General features: G+C 40.3%; 1 pseudogene; it reads right to left on the reverse strand.

Moving 5' to 3' along the window:
- Positions 1 to 536: 536 nt before the first annotated feature.
- Positions 537 to 7,972, reverse strand: LOC140518822 (26S proteasome non-ATPase regulatory subunit 6 pseudogene; annotated as a pseudogene).
- Positions 7,973 to 13,893: the final 5,921 nt, after the last annotated feature.

The following is a 13,893-nucleotide window of genomic DNA, read 5'->3' on the forward strand; positions in this document are numbered from 1 at the left end:
ATTCCTAGGAGTTTTTCTTTTTGGATCTCTTTCAGGAGTTGATTGGTGGATTGTTTCAATATTTATTTTACCCTCTGGTTCTAGAATATCAGGGCAGTTTTCCTTGATAATTTCATGAAAAATGATTGCTAGGCTCTATTTGTGATCATGACTTTCAGGTAGTCTTGTAATTTTTAAATTGTCTCTCCTGGATCTATTTTCCAAGTCAGTTGTTTTTCCAATTAGATATTTCATATTGTCTTCTACTTTTTCATTCTTTTGGTTGTGTTTTGTAATTTCTTGATTTCTCATGAAATCATTAGCTTCCATGTGCTCCATTCTAATTATTTTTATTTTCTTATTTTTTATCTTTTTAAACCAAAACTGTATTCTTTATAGTTTACAATTGAATTGTTTACATAATGAAGTGGACTATAAAATTTCCAAGTCTTTATCACTGAGGAGCATCTGTATTCTAACAAGATGGTCAGAAGATGTCTAAAACATTTTTATAAACTATCCCATTTCCCCTTGTATGTATATGCTTTCCTGGAGCCTTACATATTAATTATGTAAGAAAGTTTCTGAACTCGATTAACAGCAGATCTCACTTCTTGATAGTTTCATGGTACTGCCAGTTCTTATTATCTGGTCTGTTGGTTTCCACAGTTACATTTATTTTATCTGTTTTTCAGTGTAGTCTCCCAGCTGCAATAAATCTGGAAAGTTCCTGGTCAGTGAACTCCATGCCAACTGCAAAAGCTTCGACCATGTGGCTCAATGTCAGCTACCTGTAGGACTGCAGGAGCTGGCTGTAGGCATGGATTCTCATCTCCCACACATAGTATCAATAATGAGGAGCAAGGAGCCAGTCCTTCTTGATCTCCTGCTCCACAATTGCCAATGACTGAAAGAAGACTGAATAAGGCCATTGAAATAGTGAAAAGAGGTACTGTCAAACTGTGGGTAGGCTGTGCAAGACTTCCAGAATTTCTGCTCCTTCAATAACTTTTTCCCTGTGATCAGGTCTTTCTAAAGCAATCATGCTGACATAGACAGTTTATGTTAGAAATATTTTGTAATCCATCAGTTCATAGGATGTAAATGTTGAAATAGTGTCAAGGAATAGTTCAGCTGCCTGCTTAATGGAGTGGCAACACAGTAAAGACCGTGATACACCTTTAGATGATTTCTCCTGTCCCAGTCACCTCTTTCTTCTATTAGGCTTTTAGCCTTCTCAGTGTTTTGTGTGATGAGATCATTATCCATATAAAATAAGCAAATTCTTAGGAGGGAGAATACAATATCCAATTAGTGACCCAGAGCCACAGTCTTGTCATATATCTTTCAAAAGTCAGTTAAAGCTCCATCCTTGTCCCTGATGTGGCACAAATACTCATCCTTGGCCAGTATCACATCTCAGATCTCATTCTGCCTCAGATTTTTTTCTGCATCTTCCAGCTCATCGTCCAAATGTTTCAACTCTTCTTCATTCACTTTCTTCATTTTATTGAGCAGCTCTGTGTCCATCTGCCAGTGCAGAGACTTACATAAGGTTTTGTAAGAAGGGGCCATATTGTTGTAGCATATGGCTGCCATGAGCTCATTGTGCGCCATCACATCCTCACTATTCTCAGGCAGGATGAGCAGGAAGAGCAACTGTGCGATGCACAGGTCCAGGTTCATGGACAGGTCATCATCCTCCATGTTCTCCAACGGTATTACAGCAGCAGCTCCAGAGGCAGGACAGCCATAACAACGAGTACAGCAGTAGTGGCAGGGCCTGGCCCTGTAGTTTTGTAATTTCTTGGTTTCTCATAAAGTCATTAGCTTCCATCTTCTCCATTCTAATTTTTAAAGAACTATTTTCTTCAGTGAACCTTCTTTCCCATTTAGTTAATTCTGCTTTTTAAAGTATTCTTCTCCCTGTTGGCTTTTTGGACCTCTTTTGCCATTCGAGTTAGTCTATTTTTAAATGTGTTATTTTCTTCAACATATTTTTGGGTCTCCTCTAGCAAGCTGTTGACTTGCTTTCCATGATTTTCTTGCATAGCTCTCATTTTTTTCCCAATTTTCCCTCCACCTCTCTTACTTGATTTTCAAAATCCTTTTTGAGCTCTTCCATGGTTTGAGACCATTGCACATTTATTTTCAAGGTTTTGGATGCTAAAGCCTTGACTTTTATATCTTTCTCTGATGGTATACATGATTCTTCCTCAATTGAAAGGATGGAATAAAATACCTGTTCACCAAAAAATTAACCTTCTATAGTCTTATTTTTCCCCTTTTTGGGGCATTTTTCCAGCCATTCACTTGACTTTTGAGTCCTTTGTCAAGAGGAGGGTATACTCTGGGGACCTGAAAGTTCTCAGCTCTTCCAATATGGGGCAATCAAGTGAGATGAGTTTTCTCCTCTCCTGGCCTGTACTCTGGTCTGTGAGCTACTGCAAGTTGTTTCTGCCCAGGAGCTGAGAGTAGAATTCCCTCTCCACAGCCTCCATCAGCTCCACCAGGCCAGTGCTACTCCTCACCCCAAGGCCAACACTCAGGGCTGAGAACCAGATCAGCAGCTCGATTCCTCCAGGGGCTTTAGGCTGAAGGCTGCAAAAGTGGGTGCTGGAACACCTGGGGCAATGGCTAGGGCAGGAGGACCCTGTTGCCTTCTCACCCAGGTGAAAGAGCTTTCTCACTGTCCTTTGAAGCTGGCTCTGGCATTTGTGGGTTGAGGGGTCTGGGAACTGCAGCTGCTGTTAGTAGTGCCATCCAGAGCCAGATTAATTCACAAGTGAATTCTATCAAATATTCAAAGAACAATTAACTGTAATACTACATAGATTACTTGGGAAAACGGGTGAAGAAGGAGCCCTACCAAATTCTTTATATGGTACAAATATGGTTCTGATACCTAAACCAGTAAGAGCCAAAACAGAAAAGAAATTTATAGACCAATTTGTCTAATGAATAAAGATGCAAAAAATTTAAATAAGATAGTAGCAAAAAGAATACAGCAACTTATCACAAGAATATTACGTTATGATCAGGTAGGATTTATACCCAGGAATGCAGGGTTGGTTCAATAATAGGAAAACAATTAGCATCATCGATCATATCAACAACAAACTTAAAAGAAACAACATGATTGTCTCCATAGATGCAGAAAAAGCTTTTGACAATATACAACACTAGATCTTGTGTTATTTTGATTGTATTTCCACAATACTTGAATTGTTTCCTTTTAGCTGCTTGCAATATTTTCTCCTTGACCAGGGAACTCTGGAATTTGGCCACAATGTTCCTATTAGTTTCCCTTTTTGGATCTCTTTCAGGTGGTGATTGGTGGATTGTTTCAATATTTATTTTGCCCTCTGGTTCTAGAATATCAGGGCAGTTTTCCTTGATAATTTCATGAAAGATGATGTCTAGGCTCTTTTTTTGATCATGACTTCAGTTAGTCCCATAATTTTTAAATTGTCTCTCCTGGGTCTATTTTCCAGGTTAGTTGTTTTTCCAATGAGATATTTCACATTATCTTTCATTTTTTCATTCTTTTGGTTTTGTTTTGTGATTTCTTAGTTTCTCATAAAGTTATTAGCCTCCATCTGTTCCATTCTAATTTTGAAAGAACTATTTTCTTCAGTGAGCTTTTGGATCTCCTTTTCCATTTGGCTAATTCTGTTTTTTAAAGCATTCTTCTCCTCATTGGCTTTTTGAACCTCTTTTGCCAATTGAGTTAACCTATTTTTAAAGGTGTTATTTTCTTCAGCATTTTTTGGGTCTCCTTTAGCAAGGTGTTGACCTGCTTTTCATGCTTTTCTTGCATCTCTCTCATTTCTCTTCCCAGTTTTTCCTTCACCGCTCTAACTTGATTTTCAAAATCTTTTTTGAGCCCTTCCATGGCCTGAGTCCATTGAATATTTATTTTGGATGTTTGGGATACAGAAGCCTTGACTTTTATATCTTTCCCAGATGGTAAGCATTGTTCTTCCTCATCAGAAAGGATGGGAGGAGATATCTGTTCACCAAAAAAGTAACCTTCTATGGCCTTATTTTTTTTTCCCTTTTTTTCCCAACCAGTTACTTGACTTTTGGGTCCTTTGTCAAGAGTAGGGTATACTCTGGGAATCTGTGAGATCTCAGTTTCTCCAAGGTGGTACGATCAAGCATGTACTGGTCTAGACAAAGAGAGGGATTTTTATGCCCAGAATATTCGCAGTTACCTCTCCACAGCCACCTATCCTCCAGTTTTACCAAGTCAGCACTGGGGGCTGATTTTCAGATAAGCTGGATGGGCAGGGCTGCTATTCAGTGTGAGACAAAGACCAGTTCTCCCAGGACCTCCACCCAGGGCTGAGGTAAGACTCAGCTCTTCAATGCCCCCAAGGTTTTTTACGCTCCAACAATGGAGTTTCTGTACGGACTGCTGTGCAGGCTCTGTGGCTGCTGCCTGCTGCTGGAGCTATGGGAAAGCCCTTCTCCCTTCCTAGCCAATTGATTAAACCCCATCACTAACCTTTGGTGCCTGTGGGCTGAGGGATCTGAGGCCTGCTAATGTGATTGGAGATTCTGCCACTGAGGTGTACTACTCTCAGAGTCTTTTCGAGTCACACGGCCAAGGCTGGGCTGGGCTCCACTCAGCGTCTGGTGCAACCAACACTTCTGTTGGCCTTTCAGGTCACCCTGGGCTGGAAACCTCCTCCACTCTGTTGTTCTCAACTTCTGCTGCTCCAGAATTTGTTGAGAGTCCCTCTCTACAGGTATTTTGTGGGCTGTGTGGTGAGACCCTGCTTAAGTGTGTCTTCCTAGTCCGCCATCTTGGCCCTGCCCCTCCCATTTCAATTCTTCTATGCAACATGATTAAGGTGAAAACGTATTTAATAAGAATGTATGTGTAGAACTTACAGAAGATTGCATGTAGTCTTGGGGAGGGAGCAGGGAGGAGGGGGGAGGGAAGGGCAGTGAGGAGAAAAATATAAGATATGTGGAAGTGATAGTGGAAAGCTGAAAACAAAATAATTTTTTAAAAAGATGGCATGTAATCTAATATAGAGTATACATGTATGACCATATTAAACATATGTCCACATTAATCATGTTATGAAAAAAGAAAGAAAAAGAACAGAAAGAGAGAGAAAATAGTATGCTTCAATTTGCATTCAGACTCCATAGTTCTTTCTTTAGATACAGATGGCAGTTTCCTTCCACATCTTTTGGAATTGTCTTAAATCATTGCATTGAGAAGAAGAACCAGAAGATCTAAGTCTAACAAAGTTGGTCATTGCACAATATTGTTGTTATTGTGTACAAAGTTCTCCTGATCCTGCTCACTTCACTCAGCATCAGTTCATGCTTCTCTTTACAGGATTTTCTGAATCCATTCTTCTGAGTACTCTTTGTGTCTTTTCTTCCACCTTCATTCCCCACATTGATGTTTTTAGTTCTCCTTTCTCCTTTCCCTTCCACAATAAAGTTTTAATTTTTGACCCTGCCTCCCTCAGTCTTCCCTCTTTTCCTTCAGCCCTCCTCTCTTTTGCTCCTCTTTTCTCTTACTATTTTTTCCCTCCCTTTTATTCTCCCTTCGGTCTTCTTTCCTCTTTCCCCTCTTACTGCTTATAGAGCTAGTTATATTTATTAACTGAATTTGTTATTCCCTTCTTGAACCAAATCAGATGAGAGTAAATCTCAATCCATTCTCATCTCCCTCCCCTCTTTCCTTCTACTCTAATATATTTGTGTGCTTCTTCCTGTGATGTAATTTAAAATTTTATGCCACTTCTTTTTCACATCTCCTATTACAATCCCTTTGTACCCTTAAATCACATTTTATCATCACATCATTTAATTTATACCTTCTCTCTCTCTCTTTCTCTCTCTCTCTCTCTCTCTCTCTCTCTCTCTCTCTCTCTCTCTCTCTCTCTACATATATATATATATGTATATATATTCCTTTCAAGTAGTATAATAAACATACAGTTTTCAAAATTAACAAATATCATCTTCCCTTATAGGAATGCAAATTATTTGCCCATGTTGAATGACATATTTTTCCCGTTTACATTTTTATGCCTCTCTTGAGACTTGTGTTTGAAGGATGAATTTTTTTTTTTTTTATTGAGCTCTGGTCTTTTTATCAAGAAGTTCTGGAAATCCCTTATTTCATTAAAGGTGCACATCATTTCCTCAAATATTATGCTCAGTTTTACAAGGTAATTGATCATTGGTTGTAGTCCCAACTCCTTTACCTTACAGAATATCATATTCCAATCCCTCCCATCTTTTAATGTAGAAGCTGCAGTGTCCTGTGTGATTCTGATTGTAGTTTTTCTCCTCCACTTGATAGATCTGGAATTAGGCAACGACATTTCCTTGGTGTTTTCAGTTTGGAGTCCCTTTCAGGAGGTGAAAGGTGGATTCTTTCCGTGACTATTTTGTGCTGTGAATCTAGGACTTCTAGGCACTTTTTCCTTGATGATTTCTTGGAAGATATTGTCCAGGCTCTTCTTTTATCATGGCTTTCTGGTAGACCAATAATTCTTAGATTTTTCTCCCCTGGATCTCTTTTTGAGACCTATATCTATCTATCTATCTATCTATCTATCTATCTATCTATCTATCTATCTATCTATCTATCTATCTATACACACATATATATGTATATATATATATGTATATATGTATATATATATACACTAATATATATATAAATTATATTTTCTTCTATTTCTTCTATTTTTTCATTCTTTAGATTCTGCTTGACTGATTCTTCATGTCTCATAGAGTCATTAGCTTCTACTTGTCCACTTCTAACTTTTAATAGATTGTTTTGTTTAATTAACTTTTGCATCTCCTTTTCCATTTGCCCAATTGTTCCTTTTAAGGAAGTACTTTCTCCAGTTAGTTTTGTACTTCTTTTTTCTATTTGTCCAATTTTCCTGTTTAAGGAGCTGTTCTCTTCAGTGAATTCTTTTTCCATATTTTTAAAATCATTGGCCAATTTTTCTTCTACTTTCCTAATTTGGCTTTCAAAATCCTTCCTGAGCTCTTCCAATAATACTCTTTGGTCTTGACACCAGCTCTTTTCCCTTCTCAAGTTTCAGATGGGAGTACATTCTCAATGCTGACCTCTTTGGTATTTGTGTTTTGGTCTTTGTCCCCATAGAATGATTCCATTGTCCTATCTTTTCTTGTTTGCTTCTTGCTCATGCTGATCACCCTTTTCCTGACTTTTAAAGTTGATCTCTGCTTCTGAGGCACAGGGGACTCTGTCCCATGGTTCTTCTGCTTAGAACTTGAGGCTTTGTGTATTACGGCCCCTGCTTCTTTCAGCTAGAATGTAGAATGCTGTAGCTTACCTGGTGCTGATCTGGCTGGTGTTCCAAAGCAAAGGCCAAGCGAAATCTTTCTGAGATTCCCCAGAGTTACCCTGGAACTAGCTGCCTTAAGTGTGGGATAGGTGGCCTCATCACAGGAGGTGTCCTCCCCTGATCACAGGCAAGCTCAGTGATTGGTGAACCTCGTTTGTGCTAGTGTCTTTCCAATTCCCCTGGCTGTGCTGAGGTAGGCCTGGGTCCTGCTGTTGAGCATTATGGCCTCCATCCCCCTGGGGCTCAGGATCTCCTCCCAGTTTGCTGAGGTTGGGCTCTCTGGAACTGCTCTGGTCCTGCACTGGTCCCATTCAGTCACAGCAAGAGGGACTCCCCACCTTTGCGATTTTCCTAGCCTCACAAGTTAAGAAACTGTTTACCCTTCAGCTGATTTCATTGTTCCTGAATTCTTCCTGGGGAAATATTCTTTGGGTTTTTCAAGGTCAACAAGGGAGAGGGATAGCATTTACCAGTCACTCCATCATCTTGACTCCTGGAAGTTCAAGTTGGTAATTTGCAGACATTTAATCTGTGGGCTGATAGTCTCAAGAGTGGCTGCTGCAGTTACCTGCGATTCTGTTGTTCTCTTGCTCAGTTCCACTGGACTCCTGTCCTGAGCTGATATGTTTCATATTGCACAGTGCTGTTGCTGCTTTAGACTGCCCTGCACTTCCTTCTCGCCTTTGCTATGGCAGGGTCTGCACTGGTACATCCTATGCACTGTGTACTGTGTGCTCCTCCAGTCCAATGCAACCGATTCTTCCTGTTGAACTTCCAGTCTGTCCTGGGATGGAAATCTACCACACTCTGTCTCCTATTAGATTCTCCCACTCTAAAATTTGTTCAGATTCTCTTTTTGGAGGTATCTGAAGGAGCTGGTTTTACAGTTAGGTGAGTAGTTACTCTTACTCCACCATCTTGGCTCTGTATCTTGAAGAGTCTGTCCTCCCTTCTATTACCCCACTTTCTTTCATACCACTTCTCTCTATTTTCCTGTAGAGCAAATTAGATTTCCATACTCCACTGTCTATACATCTTATTTCAAATTTGCATGCAAAAGCAATTTTTAACATTCTTTATTAAAACTTTGAGTTCCATATTTCTCTCCCTTCCTCTCTCCCCATCCACCCTCATTAAGAAAGCAATCAGTTCAATATAGGTCATACATGTGTAGCCATGCAAAGCACTTTCTTAATAGTCATGCTGTGAAAGACTAACCACATTTCCCTCTGTTCTATCCTGCCCTCCATTTATTCCATTCTCTCTCTTGATCTGTCCTCCCACAATAGCATTTGCTTCTAATTATCACTTTCCCTAATTTGCTGTCCCTTTTAATATCTTCTCTCTCCTATGCCCTTCCCCCCTGCCTTCCTACAAGGTCAAATAGATTTCCATATCCATTTGAGTATATGTTATTCCCTCCATTAGCCAAATCCCATGACAGTAAGACTCACTTATTCCCTTTCATCTCCCCACTCTTCCTCTCCATTGTAAAAGCTCTTTCTTGCCTCTTTTATATGAGATGATTTGCAATATTCTACATCTCCTTTTCTCTTCCTCCTAGTACATTGCACTCAACAGTAAATTTTATTTTATATGTATATATATGCACACACATATACTCATGTACATACACATATGTGCACATATATAATATACACATATATATATATATACCCATACACAACTACACATACACACAACCACACACACATACACACACACACACACACAAACACACACATACATTCCCTATAACTACCCTAATACTGAAAAAAGGTCTCATTAGTTACAAATATCACCTTTCCATGTAGGAATGTAAACAGTGCAACTTTAATAAGTCCATTGTAGCTTTTATTTCTTGTTTACATTTTCCTGTTTCTCTTGATTCTTGTATTTGAAAGCCAAATTTTCTATTCTGGTCTTTTCAACAAGAGTGATTGAAAGTCCTCTATTTCATTGAAATTCCATTTTCTCTCTGAAGTATTATACTCAGTTTTGCTGGATAGGTGATTCTTGATATTATTCCTATCTCCTTTGACCTCTGGAATATCCTATTCCAAGCCCTCTGATCCCTTAGTATAGAAGTTCCTAATATCCGGTGTTATCTTGATTTTGTTTCTGCAATACTTGTTAAGTGGAGTGTGCACTTCCCCAAGTTTGAGAGGCTTTGTGCAGTTGCTTTCATAGATATCTCCAATGACCTGTAAATTCTCAGCTCCTCTAAAGTGGCATGATCATAAGAGATGTGTTACTCCTCTCCTGGCCTATACTCAGTTCTGTGACCAGCCACAAGCACTCTTTTCTGTCCTTGTTTTGTGAGTAGACTTCCCTCTCCATAGCCATCACCAGCTCTGCCATACCAGCCTTCCACCTTGCCCCAGGACTGTAATGCAGATCAACCCCTCAATTCCCCCACTGTCCATAGGCTAAAAGCTCCAGAAGCATCTGGCCATTGCAGCAGTGACTGCCACTGCCCTGGGGCTGGAGCTTGGGCTGGGGCCAGACCTTGTTCTTCTCTCATCCAGGTGAGAGAGCTTTCTTAGTGAAGCTGTCTTTGGCATTTGTGGGTTGAGAAATCTGGAGACCAAAGTGCAATGATTCAATATCCTGAGGTCTGCTCCAGTCCATCTGTGAAATTACGGCGACCCACAGTGGGCTGCTCTCAGCTCTGAGTCTGGTGTAATAGACCCCTCCTGTAGGCATTATGATTGCTTGGTTTCTTGACTCATAATACTTTTCTGAAAAATCAATAATCTTTAGATTATTATCTCTAGCAATTATGTTTTTTGAGATAAATATTTTTGCTTGTATAGAAATTATATGTCCCTGTAATGTTATTGGGCTTTTATTTCTCTTATTTCAGAAGATTAATCACTTCTACATATTTGTATTTTCAATTAGTTCTCTTATTTCTGTGGAAAAATTAACCACCATTAATAAAAGGTTTATTTCTATTGTATTTCTGTTTTGGTTCCGTATACTCTTGAAAACATGGAATCCTTTGCTTCAGTATTATTTTAATTCATTTTGTCTTGCAGATGTTTAGAATTGTTTCTACATCCTTCAGGTCATCTTACATTCTATTTTAATGGTTTTTTATAGAGTTCTCTGAATGTGCTAAAATTTTTAATCTGATTTTTCCTCTTCCTGAAATACTTGGTAATTTCACTCTAAGCTCTCTTATTTCTCTTAAAATTCATAATCTAACCCTTTCCCTATTAATGGCAAACATCCATGTGCAGAACTCAATACCATCTGACTCCTTCCACACTGGAGAATTCACTTTTCTTTGCCTCAAGTCCCTACCAAAGTGATTTTTGATTGGACAAAACTGACCCCATCAGGATGCTAGTCCTTTTTCTTTCAGATTTTGTGAAATGATCTCTTAGGCCCCTTATACTGGTTTCCTGGATTGATTTCTCTTCTTTAGATTTACAGCGCTTCACAGGAAAATATCATCCAAAGCTGAGGATACTTTGCCTTCCTATACTTTCATCTCCTTCACATGAGGCCAATGGAAATTAATAAAATTGTGATTCTACTCATAATTGCTATGGAATAGAAAGTTGAGGGCAATGATAAAGCATGCTAGCAACAGATATACTGCTGATTGAATCCAAGAGCAGAAGAGATAGGTCTCAGTGTGCTACTCTGACAGATGAGAGGGAGGCAAGTTGCTTAATTAGATAAGTAGGTATTAGAATTTAGCCTTCTCTGCTGTTCATTTAAAAATTGTTGCTATGTTAGATATTTTGGTTTCTTCAACTGCAAAGGCACCTATAATTAAGGTATCTCTTGCTTAAAAATCTTATTTGTACAAATTTTAAGGGTCATGAAGATTAGAGAGAATGTCTATTCCTCCATCTTTACGATCACATTTCCTGCAAGTCATTGACATGTGGCCCTCTCCTTTTTTCACAACAGCATAAATATTATAAGTTAAAGGTATCCTAGGGAGCCAAGATGGCGGAGTAGAAAGACGCACATACACATAGCTCTGAACTCACAACCCATAGAATGGCTACAGGGAAGTAACTCACCGCGAATTCTGCACCCAGAGGCCACGGAACATTGGAGCGAAGGAGATTTCTGTTCAGGAGAGACCTGCAAATCTCTCCCAGGGGGTCCTTCGCGCTGTGGACTGGGCGCCAGGACTGGGAGCTGAGTGCAGCCCTGCCGCGGCCGCGACACCGAGAGGAAAAGATCCAAGCGGGCTTCAGGGACGGGATCTCCAGCAGCCACGTGGGTCCCTCCACCCACAGAGGGACCTGCAAACCTCTCGCAAAAGGTCCGTCGCTCTGCAGACGCGGAGCCCAGCCCAGACCTGCCACGGCCGCAGCACTGAGAGATACAGATCCGAGCAGGCTTCAGGGACAGGATCTCCAGTGGTGGCACAAGTCCCTCCACACACGGGTGATGGGGTGGGTGAGAGACTTTCTTTGGCGGGTTGAGAGGGGAGTGGGGTGCCCCCATAACTCAGTCCCCCCCCCGGGGAGGTAGAAGCTGAGAGGTGGCTGCAAACCAGGGCTCCCCAAGGGGGCAGGAGCCTGGATCCATTGTGGAAGGTCTGTGCATAAACCCCCTGAGGGAACTGAGCCTGAGAGGTGGCCCTGCCCCAACCTGACCACCTGAACTTAATCTCACACTGAATAGCAGCCCTGCCCCCGACAAAAGCCCTAAGGCTGGAAGCAGCATTTGAATCTCAGACCCCAAACACTGGCTGGGAGGATCAGGAGGCGAGGTGGGTGTGAAGAGAATATTCAGAGGTCAAGTCACTGGCTGGGAAAATGCCCAGAAAAGGGAAAAGAAATAAGACTATAGAAGGTTACTTCCTTGGTGAACAGGCATTTCCTCCCTTCCTTTCTGATGAGGAAGAACAATGCTTACCATCAGGCAAAGACACAGAAATCAAGGCTTCTGTGTCCCAGCCCACCCAATGGGCTCAGGCCATGGAAGAGCTCAAAAAGAATTTTGAAAATCAAGTTAGAGAGGTAGAGGAAAGGCTGGGAAGAGAAATGAGAGACATGAAGTCAAAGCATGAACAGCAGATCAGCTCCCTGCTAAAGGAGACCCAAAAAAATGTTGAAGAAATTAACACCTTGAAAACTAGCCTAACTCAATTGGCAAAAGAGGTTCAAAAAGCCAATGAGGAAAAGAATGCTTTCAAAAGCAGAATTAGCCAAATGGAAAAGGAGATTCAAAAGCTCACTGAAGAAAATAGTTCTTTCAAAATTAGAATGGCACAGATGGAGGCTAATGACTTTATGCAAAACTAAGAAATCACAGAACAAAGACAGAAGAATGGAAAAATGGAAGATAATGTGAAATATCTCATTGGAAAAACAACTGACCTGGAAAATAGATTCAGGAGAGACAATTTAAAACTTATGGGACTACCTGAAAGCCATGATCAAAAGAAGAGCCTAGACATCATCTTTCACGAAATTATCAAGGAAAACTGCCCTGAGATTCTAGAACCAGAGGGCAAAATAAATATTCAAGGAATCCACAGAACACTGCCTGAAAGAGATCCAAAAAGAGAAACTTCTAGGAACATTGTGGCCAAATTCCAGAGTTCCGAGGTCAAGGAGAAAATATTGCAAGCAGCTAGAAAGAAACAATTCAAGTATTGTGGAAATACAATCAGGATAACACAAGATCTAGCATCCTCTACATTAAGGGATCGAAGGGCATGGAACAGGATATTCCAGAAGTCAAAGGAACTAGGACTAAAACCAAGAATCACCTACCCAGCAAAACTGAATATAATACTTCAGGGGAAAAATTGGTCTTTCAATGAAATAGAGGATTTTCAAGTATTCTTGATGAAAAGACCAGAGCTGAAAAGAAAATTTGACTTTCAAACACAAGAATGAAGAGAACCATGAAAAGGTGAACAGCAAAGAGAAGTCATAAGGGACTTACTAAAGCTGAACTGTTTACATTCCTACATGGAAAGACAATATTTGTAACCCTTGAAACATTTCAGTATCTGGGTACTGGGTGGGATTACACACACACACATGCACACACACACACATACATAGAGACAGAGTGCACAGAGTGAATTGAAGAGGATGGGATCATATCTTAAAAAAAATGAAATCAAGCAGTGAGAGAGAAATATATTGGGAGGAGAAAGGGAGAAACTGAATGGGGCAAATTCTCTCTCATAAAAGAGGCAAGCAAAAGACTCATTAGTGGAGGGATAAAGAGGGGAGGTGAGAGAAAAAACATGAAGTCTACTCTCATCACATTCCACTAAAGGAAAGAATAAAAAGCACACTCATTTTGGTAGGAAAACCTATCTCACAATACAGGAAAGTGGGGGATAAGGGGACAAGCAGGGTGGGGGGGATGATAGAAGGGAGGGCATGGGGAGGAGAGTGCAATACGAGGTCGACACTCATGGGGAGGGCTAGGATCAAAAGAGAATAGAAGTAATGGGGGACAGGATAGGATGGAGGGAAATATAGTTAGTCCTATACAACACAACTATTATGGAAGTCATTTGCAAAACTACACAGATTTGGCCTATATTGAATTGCTT

Source organism: Notamacropus eugenii, chromosome 1 (genome assembly GCF_028372415.1).
Source record: "Notamacropus eugenii isolate mMacEug1 chromosome 1, mMacEug1.pri_v2, whole genome shotgun sequence".
NCBI classification, from domain to species: Eukaryota; Metazoa; Chordata; class Mammalia; order Diprotodontia; family Macropodidae; genus Notamacropus; species Notamacropus eugenii.